General features: G+C 40.0%; 1 long non-coding RNA gene across 3 annotated transcripts in view; it reads left to right on the top strand.

Moving 5' to 3' along the window:
- The first annotated feature begins 50 nt into the window (after window positions 1-50).
- Window positions 51-12,051, top strand: part of LOC107126522 (uncharacterized) — a 560,621-nt gene continuing 548,620 nt past the window's right edge. For 2 of the 3 annotated variants that reach the window (XR_012416604.1, XR_012416603.1), the window contains exon 1: window positions 51-83. This is a non-coding gene — a long non-coding RNA (uncharacterized lncRNA). Of the gene's footprint in view, window positions 84-1,435; window positions 1,575-12,051 lie in introns of all 3 variants that reach the window. The other variant, XR_010577462.2, reaches the window with a different exon arrangement.

Here is a 12,051-nt window from a genome sequence, read left to right as displayed (position 1 = left end):
TGGGCGGGAAAGGACGGACGGGTTAAGTAGCCAATCACCAATTGCGATCCAGCCAGAGGGGAGACGTTCTTGGAGAGCAGAGGGTGAGTTTCCAGAGTTCGTTTCCCAGTCTTGGCCCAGCGTTAGAACTTTGTGTGTTTAATTCCTTGCGGAGCATTTTCTCTTAACAAGCCTGAGGTTTGTAGTATTACAGCTAAGAGACAGGTTAAAGTACTTGTTCAGTCGCATACAGGTGTAACTGGCAACCTGCGGTTCGAATTTAGAAAGCAAGATTCCTAAGCTTGTACGCTTCTCTGTGACATGATACTGACTCCCCGATTGCTCTTGGTCCCTGCTCAGATGTTTTACTCTCTTGAGTTTTCCCAATCTCTCTAAGCAAAAAAATGATCAACGCACACTTCTTTCTGACTCTGGTACTTTTTTTTGAGACGGAGTCTCGCTCTGTCGCCCAGGCTGGAGTGCAGTGGCGAGATCCCGGCTCACTGCAAGTTCCGCCTTCCGGGTTCACGCCATTCTCCTGCCTCAGCCTCCCGAGTAGCTGGGACTACAGGCTCCCGCCACCACGCTTGGCTAATTTTTTTGTATTTTCAGTAGAGACGGGGTTTCACCGTGTTAGCCAGGATGGTCTCTATCTCCTGACCTCGTGATCCACCCGTCTCGGCCTCCCAAAGTGCTGGGATTACAGGCGTGAGCCACCGCGCTTGGCCTACTGTCTGATATTTTATATAGCTTTCGGCTGGCTTACTTTCAGACTTTTTCTCACCCTATCTACACACACACTGCAAACTCCATGAAAACAGACGATTTTATTCACTTGCTGTATTCCCAACACCTAGTGATTGGCACAAGTATCAATAAATACTTATTGAATGATTGTTGAGTGACATGATAAATGCAAGAAAAATTAAAGTAAAATGCCTGTCACCTCTTACTGTTCATCTCCAAGGTAGGAAGAAGTCAAGAATGTAAAATTGGTGATAGGCACAAATGTTGCATTGTTTAGAAGTATCTGAATGCTCCATTATACGGACTTTCCGGGAAATGGTTACTAAATATGTCATAGGAACCGTGTTAGAATTAAACATAGTAATTCGCAGGTCTTCAGTGAGTAATTACCATTTGACAAATATTGGCTGAGCACCTACTATGTGCTGGGGGCTAGGAATGAAGATAGAGTACTGAACAAATCAGGCAAAAGCCCTGCAGCGTGTTTGTCATGGAGACAAACAGAACACTATTGTGATGAGCGTCTTGAAAGAAAAGTTCCTGATACCAGGGTGCTAACAATTTAGGAGATTGAGAACGACCTGAAGGGAGCAGTGTGGAACCTGAAGGTAGATAGGGAAGGGAGTAACGAATGATAGAGTCTTTTCTAGGAGGATGAGGAAGGCCAGTGCCAACACCTGAAGTGAAGAGGCCTCCTAATGCTTTCCAGGATCTGGAAGAAGTTCAGTGTGAGGACAAGTGTGAGGAAATAAGGCTGAAGGCAGAGGCAACCTTGAAGGATCTTCTAACCCATGTCAAGCAGTTGAGAATTTATAGAGTGAAACAGCAAGCCATTGAAAAGTTTCAAGGTGAGAGGAATAATTTGAAATACTCATTTTAGAGGACTTATTCTGGTTGCTAAATGGGGAATAGATGGTGGGTTTCTATTGTCTTCTTTTCCAAAGGGGAATGATGATGATGATCATGACCTGTGTAGAGAAAGGAGACAGAGGGTAACTTTGAATAAATATTTAGTAAGTAGAATCTAGAGAACTTCGTTGTGACTGGATTAGGAGCATGAAGGAGAGGAAAGAATTAAGGATGGCACGTATTTCTGCTTTCATGTGAAGCTTCAGGTGAAGTTTATGTCATTTACCAAGAGAGGATACACTGACGTTTCAGAGAAATTATGCCTTATGTTAATTTCCTATTGCACATGTAACAAATTACCACAAACTTTGTGGCTTAAAACAACACACCTTTTATTATTTTACAGCTTTTTAGCTCAGAAGTCTGAAATGGTTATCGCTGAACTAAGCTCAAGGTGTTGGCAGGGCTGTGTTCCTTTCTGGAGGCTCTCAGAAGGAATCCGTTTTCTTGTCTTTTCCAGTGTTTAGAAGGATGTCCCAATTCCTTGGCTCATGACCACTTCCACCAACTTCAAAAACCAGCTTCATCCTTTTCAAAGCCAGAATTGGCTAGTTAAATGTGCCGTATCACTGGTTCTGAGTCCTCTGCCTCTCTCTTTTTCATTTAAGTATCCTTTAGATTACATCGGGTCCAACTAGATAATCCAGGATATCTCTTTATTTTAAGGTCAGCTGTTTTGCAACTTCAGTTCCATATATTACCCCTTAATCCCCCCTTGCCATGTAACATGACATACAGATTCTGGGAATTAGGATGTGGACGTCTTTGGGGAGTAACTAAAATCTGCCTACCACATGCCTCCAATCCAAACTGTCCCTAAATTCAGACTCACATACCTAAAAACCTGACATCTTGACTTGGATGGCTATTTGGCATCTAAAACTTACGTCTAAAAAAACCTGACTCTTGATCCCTCCCAACCTTCTTCTACCACACTTTTTTCCATGTCATTGTCTGGCACCACCATGCATTTAGTCATTTAGTTGCCCATCCTGGCTTCTCTCTTTCCCACCCTACTTCCAAGTCATCAGAAAATAGAATGCACTCTGACTTTCAAATATATCCTATGTGTGACCAATTACTTCACCTCTTTCACCCTAGTCCAAGCTGTCTTCTTCTCTTATTTGGAATGTTAGATAACAATCAAGAGTCTCCTAATTGGACTCCTTCCTGCTACACTTGCCCCATCCAGTCCACTCTTATTACAGCACCCACAGGCAAACTTACAAGCTAAGTCAGGTTGTGATTCTCCCCTGCTGACCAGTCCTCTCATCGTACTTAGAATAAAATCCAAAGCTGCATGACCTGCACATCTCCACATGTGCTGGCCTAGGCTGTTCCTGCTCTCTCAGCTCCGACAGTTCTCCCCTCACTCCAGATACATTCACCTCCTTACTATTCCTTGTACATTCCAAGTTCATCTCACTCCAGACTCATTTCTTTTGGCTGGGAAACTCTTCTCTCAGCTATCTCTCCAGGTCTTTGTTTTCAGTGGCCTTTACTGGCCACCTTACTTAAAACAGCCTGCATTAGTCTTCTGTTGCTGCTGGAAAAAAAGATCAGAATTTAGTGTCTTAAAGCAGCAGAAATTTATGTCCCCATTTTCTTACTGATTGTAAACTGACAGCCATTCCTAGCTTCCATGACCACATTCCTTGGCTTGTGGCCCCTTCCTCCATCTTCAAAGCCAGCTATGGCAGTCAATTCCCTCTCATGCGTTACATTTCTCCTGCATCTTCTTCCATTGTCATTGTCACATACCTCTAACTTTTCACTTTTGAGGGTCCATGTGATGATACTGGGTTCATCTACATTATTCTAGAAAATCTCCCCACCTCAAGACCCTTAACCTTAACCACATCTGTAAAATTCCGTGTTCCATGTAATGCAACATAGTCATAGCTTCTAGGGATTAGAGGGTTGGTATCTTTTGTGGGGCCATTATTCCACCTACTGTACAGCCCTCTCCATCTCTCTATCCATTTAGCCTGCTTCATTTTTTGTAGTGTTTCTCACAAACTGATGTTGTTTCTTTCACTGTTTGTGCCTTCAGTAAATTTCATGAAATTAGAGATTGTCTCTTTTGGTTGCTTCAGTAGATTCAGCACCTACGGCAGTGCCTGGCACATAATAAGTGCTCAATAAATAGTTGATGAAAGAACCAGGAGTTTACTCAGTGGCATCCTGGGTTTGAAATGTGTACATGATCATCAGTGGATGTATCCAGTAAGCGACTGAGTATGTGCTGAGGCCTGGTAGGGTTTTCCTTTTACATGGTTGGAGAAAGGTGGGTGGGTGTAGTAGTAAGCTCAAAATCTGTGGGAGTCAGATGGTCCTGGACTAAAATCCAAACCTGACATTGCTCAACAGTGGACAGATCACACCAACCTCCATAATAACAATGGTATTTAGCTTTGGGATTGTTGATAGGATTAAGTGAGATGCTATATATAACACACTTATAGTTCCTAGTGTATAGTAAGCATTCAATAAATGTGCACTATACTTCCTTCCATCATGGATAACAGTGAGGAAAATGGGTAAAGTGAGAAGTGAGGAAGAAACTGCTCCAGGACAGAGCCAATGGGAACACTAAGGAACAGAAAGAAGAAGAGGAGGCAACACTATTAACAACAAAAATTGGGAAGAAATAGAAAGGTCAGAGGAAAGTCAGGAGACTATCCTGCCATGGAAGTCACAGGAAGAATAGATTGTTTCAGCAAGGAGCTTGTGCTGAACAGTGTCAGGTACCGCTGAGAGGTTAAGCAAAATAATCCACACAAAGGAAGTATTATGTTAAATCACAGAAGATTTTAGCTCAAAATTATTACCCATAGTCCCATAGTTAGGAAGGGAATGAAACAGAGACTTAATTTCTATACAATATCTCCTCTGCCTTTTTTTTTTTTTTTTTTTTTTTTTTGAGACAGAGTCTTGCTCTGTTGCTCAGGCTGGAGTACAGTGGTGTGGTGCAATCTTGGCTCACTGCAACCTCTGCCTTCCAGGTTCAAGCGATTCTCCTGCCTCAGCCTCTCAAGTAGCTGGGATTACAGGCGTGTGCCACCACGCCTGGCTAATTTTTGTGTTTTTAGTAGAGATGGGGTTTCACCCTGTTGGTCAGTCTGGTCTTGAACTCTTGAACTCATGATCCGCCCACCTAGGCCTCCCAAAGTGCTGGGATTACAGGCGTGAGCCACCATGTTCGGCTTTTTTTTTTTTTTTTTTTAAAGCAAGAGAATATCTGGTTTTTAGCAGGGCACCCAGGGTGGAAGCTGTATGTCCCAGCCTTCCTTGAGCCTTGACAGGGGCATTTCACTACGTTCTGGCCCATCACCTGTAAGTATGCATGACATGGGAGACTACTGGCTGTTGTCCTTAGAAGAATGGGGCCTCCAATTCCTTCTTCCTACTAGCTGGGATGCAGAAATCATAGCTACAGCTTAGCTAAGTGCTTATTTGGGGGTTTTCTGACACATACAACTGAATTTAATACTAATTTGCTACTGCTGAAGTGCCAAATTTGAAATTTGCCCTAAGCCCCATGTGGTTTTGTCTGATACCAAAGTAGTTTCTTCTAACACAATGATTCATTGCCTCTGCTTTTGGGTTAAATTACCCAAAAGACAAACTGGAATCCTTCTTGACCTGACTCATTACCTGCAGCAGTGTCCCTGGCTCTTGTGTAATTGCAGGATTGGAGCTAGCTTTGTGTATGTTGTTATGGGAAGTGTTGGGCTATGCAGTTTCTAGCACCTAGGAGACAGGAACAATTCTGGGATGGTTTTGTGGAGTCAGGACACCAGTCGTTGAATCAAAAGGCTACATACAGGCTACAGTATTTAATCTGAACCTAACACTCAATATTTGAGAATACACTGAAGGGAAATCAGCAGGTTTTGGGGGTAGGAAAGGGAGAAATGTAGACTCAAGAAAGATTTGAGGGGCCACAATGGAAGGAAGACTCCCCACAAGTCAGCACAGTGGGTTCTAGACTTGCTTTGTCATTAAATAGTTTGGTAGTTCTGGACTGACTTATAACCCAGGTGTTTCACTCTTGTACTTTCCACAATATTACACATGCCATGAAAAAGCTTCAAAATAATCTAGGTCCATTTGGAAATGTCACTGCATAGGACCTACCAAAGGAAAGGGACCTGACTGAGCCATCACTGCTGCAACCTTTGACTTCCAGTAGTAATGCTGAAATGCACCAGTTGATATGCAATTTATTCATGACTAATAGCTTATGTTTTTCAATTCAGCCACTCATGAACCAGAATATTCCCTCTGGACAGAGAATTATTGAATTCAAACAAACACTTATTGGGCACCTGTAATCGGTCAAACTAACAAGCATTTAGGTTGATTTAAACTATTGCCTACACCTAATTAGTATTCCAATTTAACAAACTGTGCTAACTGGTCCCTGAAGATTCATTAGTAAAGGTTTCCTATGCTTCCCAATGCTCACTTAGAATCTCATACTTAAGAAGTACATGAATTAAATCACAACTTCACTTTCAAGATTGATCCTCCTCTAGGTTTAGAGAATTTGCATGACTTGGTCAACTGTTTTGGACAGTTTAATTGCCTAATATCTCCTTTTTATACATGTCACAGTTATTGCTAACCCAAGATCAATATTTAGAAACACTTAGCCAGGATCAAGAGATATTTGGAAACATCGTTAATGAAGGCACAAGGCTGTAATTAAATAAACATGGTTTGGGATAAAAGGAGTCAAGTTATGTATGAAGTTACCAGTTGTTTGTGGTTGATTGTCTTACAACCACATGTGCTACCACATAATGGGTGCTTCTTTGTTTTGCTAGAAGTAAATATTCTCCCTCTTTTAAAGTTTTATAGTCATCAAACTGATAAAAATTATTAAGATCTTTGTGATTGTTGATATTTCAAGGTGAGTAGTAAGTGAGAGAATAAAGCAAATAATTCACCTGCCAGAATTTCCAGTACTGTTTTCTTCTATAACTTCTCTTGAACTTCTCTGTTTTCATATTTTTTCTTAGGGTACTCCATGCAAATATCTTTTGAATTATTGTTAATGGCCTAAAGAGTAGTCTTCAGATTTTGTACTGTATTAGAATGACTGAATTCATGTTCAACAATACCTATAGTGCCTGCTTCATTTTCTAATGGGTGACATTTGAAAAAACAGAGTAGGCTGTTTGTTTTAAAAAAGTGCAAAGTTCTCTTGCTTCAGAAAGAATTGTTTTACAACCAATTTTGGTGAGTTAGGGTAATGATGTTAAGTGAAAAACACCTATATGATAAAATATTTTATACATTCTGAGTGATAAAAAGAAAAGATATGATAAGATATTTCTCTTATGGGAACCCTATATAAAGGCTGAATTCTGAGCAGATTTTTGAATGAGGAGAAACAGAATGGTGAGGAAGAGGAGGGACCCTCTTGTGTATTGATAGGGGATGAAACAGGCAAATCAGGGGTGAGGAATAACCGGCCTTCAGGATACAGAAATGTTGCAGGAAAGGACTTGCCACTTGCCAGGTTTTCAGAAAACAGCAGTTGTGTGACAAATAGCTCCTGTATTTCTTTTACTCTTTGACAAGATCAAAGAGGTGATTGTGTGGTGAGTTGGGATCTGGGTGTCCCCACCTTTTCTCTCTCTTCCTAAGACTGGCCCTCTGAACAGAATAGTGCCTTCTCCTCCACTCCTTGGGCTCTGTCCCTACCCTGCCAGTGACTGGCAGTCAATTCAAGAGGAAGTCAATGCTAAGCCATATTCTGTAATCTAGCTTTATCAATAATTAGTCTGCTATTTTACCTTCATCTCTCTCTGTACCCATTTCTCATCACATTTGATCTGAGAAGGTAAGAGAAAATATTATGACCTTTAAATCTCAATGTATGGTTTAGTAGAAAAAGAAACAGAAAACTAAGACAAATTCACTTGTCTTCCTGAAATTCCACTTTCATCATATCAGTCTCTGCATATTTCCTTTGTAAGATTTCAATGGTTTCCATAAAAAGGCTCAGTTCTCTAATTTTCAAAGCCTTCTATTGCTTACTTCCACTCTACTAGAGAAACCTTTTTTTTTTTTTCTGGCTATATTAAGGAGGTTGACAAATACCATTGACAATGGCATTTGCCATCTTCATTTCCACCTTAGGTTCTTCTTTCTTAGCCGTTTCTGTGCCATATGACTCCTGGTCACAGATGATTGGATTAGGATGACCATGTGACCCAAGGGCAACCAATTTCTAGGCTGGCCAGTGATGTGTAACCTGCTCTGGTACAAAAGACTTTACCCAAGCAGGACTGAAGGTAATAACCTGGACCAATCAGATTGTCTTTCTCAGGACTTTGAACAGGGAAATAAAGAGTGACTTAGACAAAGGGAAAGGTGCCAGAGGAGAAGTGAACCCAAAGAGAAGCAGGGCCTGAGAGAGAGGCTAGTGGTATCAGGCAAGAAGACTTGAGTGAAGTTGTTCTTTGGTAGCAGCCTAGTGTACCCTCTATTTAGTTGACTTTATTTGACCTTAGAGGGCATGCTTTCTTCACCAGCTGGTCACAATGTTGCACTTAAAATCTGGAATTCGGAACATCCCCTGGCGGCCTTGTGTTTTCTGTGCATGTCCTCTTTCCTCAGCTCCTGCATCTTTTCCACCCGTGCACTGTTCCTTCACAGCACTAGTAATCTTTTGCAATTCTATTTTTATTTGCATATCTATTCAGTAACTGCTTCTTCTAGTAGGCTGGGAGCAACATGTGGGGGCAAGGACTAGTGTGTTTTTGTTCACCGCTGTGTTCTTAGCATTTTGCTCAGTGCCTTGGCATGGTAGATTCTTAATATTCATTGAATGAATGAATGATAGTGAATTTGTCTCCACTTCTGCTGATTTCCCTCTACCTTTTTCAAGTCCAGACTCAAGACTTGAGAAAGTCTTGCTTATTTCTCTGTCTCAGTATTCCCTTCTTTGCTCTTTTAATTGCATTTATAGTTTAACCACTACAAGGTATTTATTATACTACTGTTATTCCTTAATTGTTGTACGTATTCAAAGTTAATTTTTACATGAATGAAAGCAGGTAGAGTGACTCTTTCCATGTACGCCTTCCTGCTCCAAAATGCCTAGCACAGTACCAGACCTGTCATGAATATTTGATAAATGCTTGGTGGCCTATAACAAAGTCCCTTTCAGTGAGTGAGCCAAAAGATGGAGGTTCAACGTGCCATGCAATCCTGCAGACTTACTTTTTAAGGCTTGTACATTAGGAAAAAATGTCTTTAGAGGAAAAAACTCTGGTTTCTACCATCATTGTCCTAATGATCAAAAATGGAAGGTCCACAGATGCAGAGCTCTGGAATAAGCATTGGAGACGTTTTAAGGTCTGTTTTCAAACATAGTTCTAATGTGTTTTTCAATTAAAGCTTAAACAGACAACTAGGACCTCCTTTGTTCTTTGAATACTAATAATTAGATTCACAGGTTACCTTTGTATGAACAAAGTCATAAATGGTGAGTAAGCCTTGCTTATTCATTCAAAAATTAGACTTTAAGATTTATTAGCTTACATTTCCAAATTCAAAATTATTATATTTATTTTCACTTTTGAGAGCTATTGTATCTTATTTTATTTTATTTTTTGAGACAGGGTCTTAGTCACCCAGGCTGGAGTGCAGTGGTGCAGTCAGCTTAATGCAGCTTTGACCACCCAGGCTCAAGCAATCCTCCCACCTCAGCCTCCTGAGTAGCTGGGACCACAGGTGTCCACCACCACACCCTGGTAATTTTTTTTATTTTTTATTTTTGTAGAGACAGAGGGGTCTCACTATGTTGCCCAGATAGGCCCTGAATTCCATGGCCTCAAGCAGTTTTCCCACTTTGGCCTCCCAAAGTGCTGGGATTACTGGGATAAGCCACTACACCAGACCCCTTACTTTTTTTAAATTATTGTTTCATCTCACTCTACTTCCAGATTATAAAAATCTTTGAAAGTAGGTACCATATCTTCTTTTTAAAACACAAGTAGCATTTATTATCTTAATGTTTTATTTCTTGCTAAAGTAAAATTCATATAAAATAAAACTGCACATATATAAAGTGAATAATTTGATAAGTTTTGACACATATTACACTAAAAATCTATTACCACAACTAAGGTACCAAATATTTCTATCACCTCCAAAAGTTTCTATGTGTCGTTTACACTTCATCTTTCACTGCATTTCTTACCACTGGTCGATTATAGGTAAACTTAGATTTTCTAAACTTCTATAAAAATGGAAATATACAGTAGGCACTATTCTTAAAGATATAAGGGATTCTTTTATTCGGTATAATAATTTCCGGAGTAACTCCACATTGATGCATATATTAGTAGGGAAGTACTTTTTGGTAGCTGAATACTATTCCATTATATGGTTATACCGTATTTTCTTTATTCTCTGCTGATGAACATTTGGATTATTTCCAGTTTGAGATCATTGCAAATGAAACTGCTATGAATATTTGTGTGCAGGTCTTTATGTGCACATATGTTTTCATTTCTAGTAGGTAGATTCTAGAGGTGGGATGGCTGGGTTATGAATGTCATATGTTTAACTTTCCAAAAGTCTGCAAAAGTGTTCTCTAAGGTGGTTGTATGCTTTTACATTCCCACAAGTGACTTACGAGGACAGAATACCCTCAACACCTGATATCGCCAATTTTTAAAAACATTTTAGCTATTTTAAAAGATGTTCAGGCTGGGTGCGGTGACTGTCTATAATTCCAGCACTTTGGGAGGCCAAGGTGGATCACTTGAGGCCAGGAGTTCAGGACCAACCCGAGCAACACTGTGAAACCCCTCTTTCTCTACAAAAGAGTTAAAATTACCTGGGCATAGTGGTTTGCACCTGTGGTCCTAGCTAGTTGGGAGGCCAAGGCAGAAGGATTGCTCGAGCCCAGGAGTTTGAAGTTGCAGCCTCAAATTTAAATAAATGAATAAATAAATAAATAAATAAATACATGATGTTTAATGGTATCTCATTGTTTTAATTTTTCTTCGTGATGACAAATGGTGATAGACATTTTAATGCACTTATTATTCATGTGTATATCTTTTTTTTGTGAAATGTCTGTCAAATCTTTTGCCCAGTTTTAAATTGGTATATGATAAGAATACTTGATGTATTCTGGTTTCAAGTCCTTTGTCTGATATGAGTTTTAAATTTTAAATATAGCTTCTTGATGTAGAACTTTAAGTCATTGAGAATTTGTTGTATTTTTCTCATTCTTTATATTTTATTTTGGATTCCATCTGGATATTCTCAATGTTTTGGTATATAGACTTTAGGTTATTTGATATTCCTCTGAGGAATTTTGCTAATGTTTTCCTTTTTTAAATACCAACTAACCTGGTATCTGTCTCACATGTGCATGGTTAAGGGGTCAACCTGAATTATTTTTGGTTTTTGTACATATGGTTAGGGAATCTGTTCATCTGCTTCTCTACTTTCTGGGATTCCCTTCTCATTTTCCCATGGTGGCTGTTGTCCTAGCCTCTTTCCTTGGTTCCTGCAGCCAGAAAGACGACGGGACTTCCCACATAGTTTTAGCTTCCTGTACTGCAGCAAGATTCTGCAACCGTAGCCCAACTTTGAGTCAAAGCCATAGAGGAACACAAAACCCACCCCCATTCTTGTTGCTGCTCCGAGGTTCCAATTACCTCCATAATCTGCCTGCTTTTGTTTACTTGTCAAGATTATTAGGTTTGAATTTTTTCCCCAGGGTCTGTAGTTGTTATGGGTGGGCAGATGGTTCCGTAAGGGAGTTACGCCACTATACAGGAACTAAAATTTCACCGTGTATTCTGTTATTTCTTTTATCCTTCCCTACAGTCTCTTAGGGCCTGAGCCGGGGTGGAGCTAGCCGGTCATCATTTTTCTTTCTGCTTCTTTATAAATATATGGTGCCAAGACAAATGCGAGGACATAGAGGAAGCAAACGAAAGTGAGGAGTTTGGGAATGTGTTTGGAGAAGAGATCAAATTGTCAAAGTTTTCTTAAGTATCACAGAATAGATATTTTGTGTCTTAAGCGGGTTGCCAATAAATGTTAGTCTTCCTGCTTGTTTTTCCTGCTTGTTTATGATCTCTACCATTACTGAACATCTACTATGTGCAGATGTTGTAACTGGTGCTTTCCATACATTCTCTTTAATCTATATGTCTACAAGAGCTAAAGATTTTTCTCAACTCTATTTCATATGTTATGGAACGGGGCTTAGAAAGGTTAAACACATTGTGCAATGTCACCTAGTTTAAAAGTAGTGAAGTTTGGGACACAAATCTGTGTGTGTGTGTGTGTATGTGTGTGTGTGTCACCAGAGCCCAATTCCTTTTCCCTTGATCACTCAATCTCTCAGGCTCCAGTTCTACCCTGGTGTCT

Source organism: Macaca fascicularis, chromosome 8 (assembly GCF_037993035.2).
Source record: "Macaca fascicularis isolate 582-1 chromosome 8, T2T-MFA8v1.1".
In the NCBI taxonomy this organism is placed as follows: Eukaryota; Metazoa; Chordata; class Mammalia; order Primates; family Cercopithecidae; genus Macaca; species Macaca fascicularis.
This window is presented reverse-complemented; position numbering and strand designations above follow the sequence as displayed.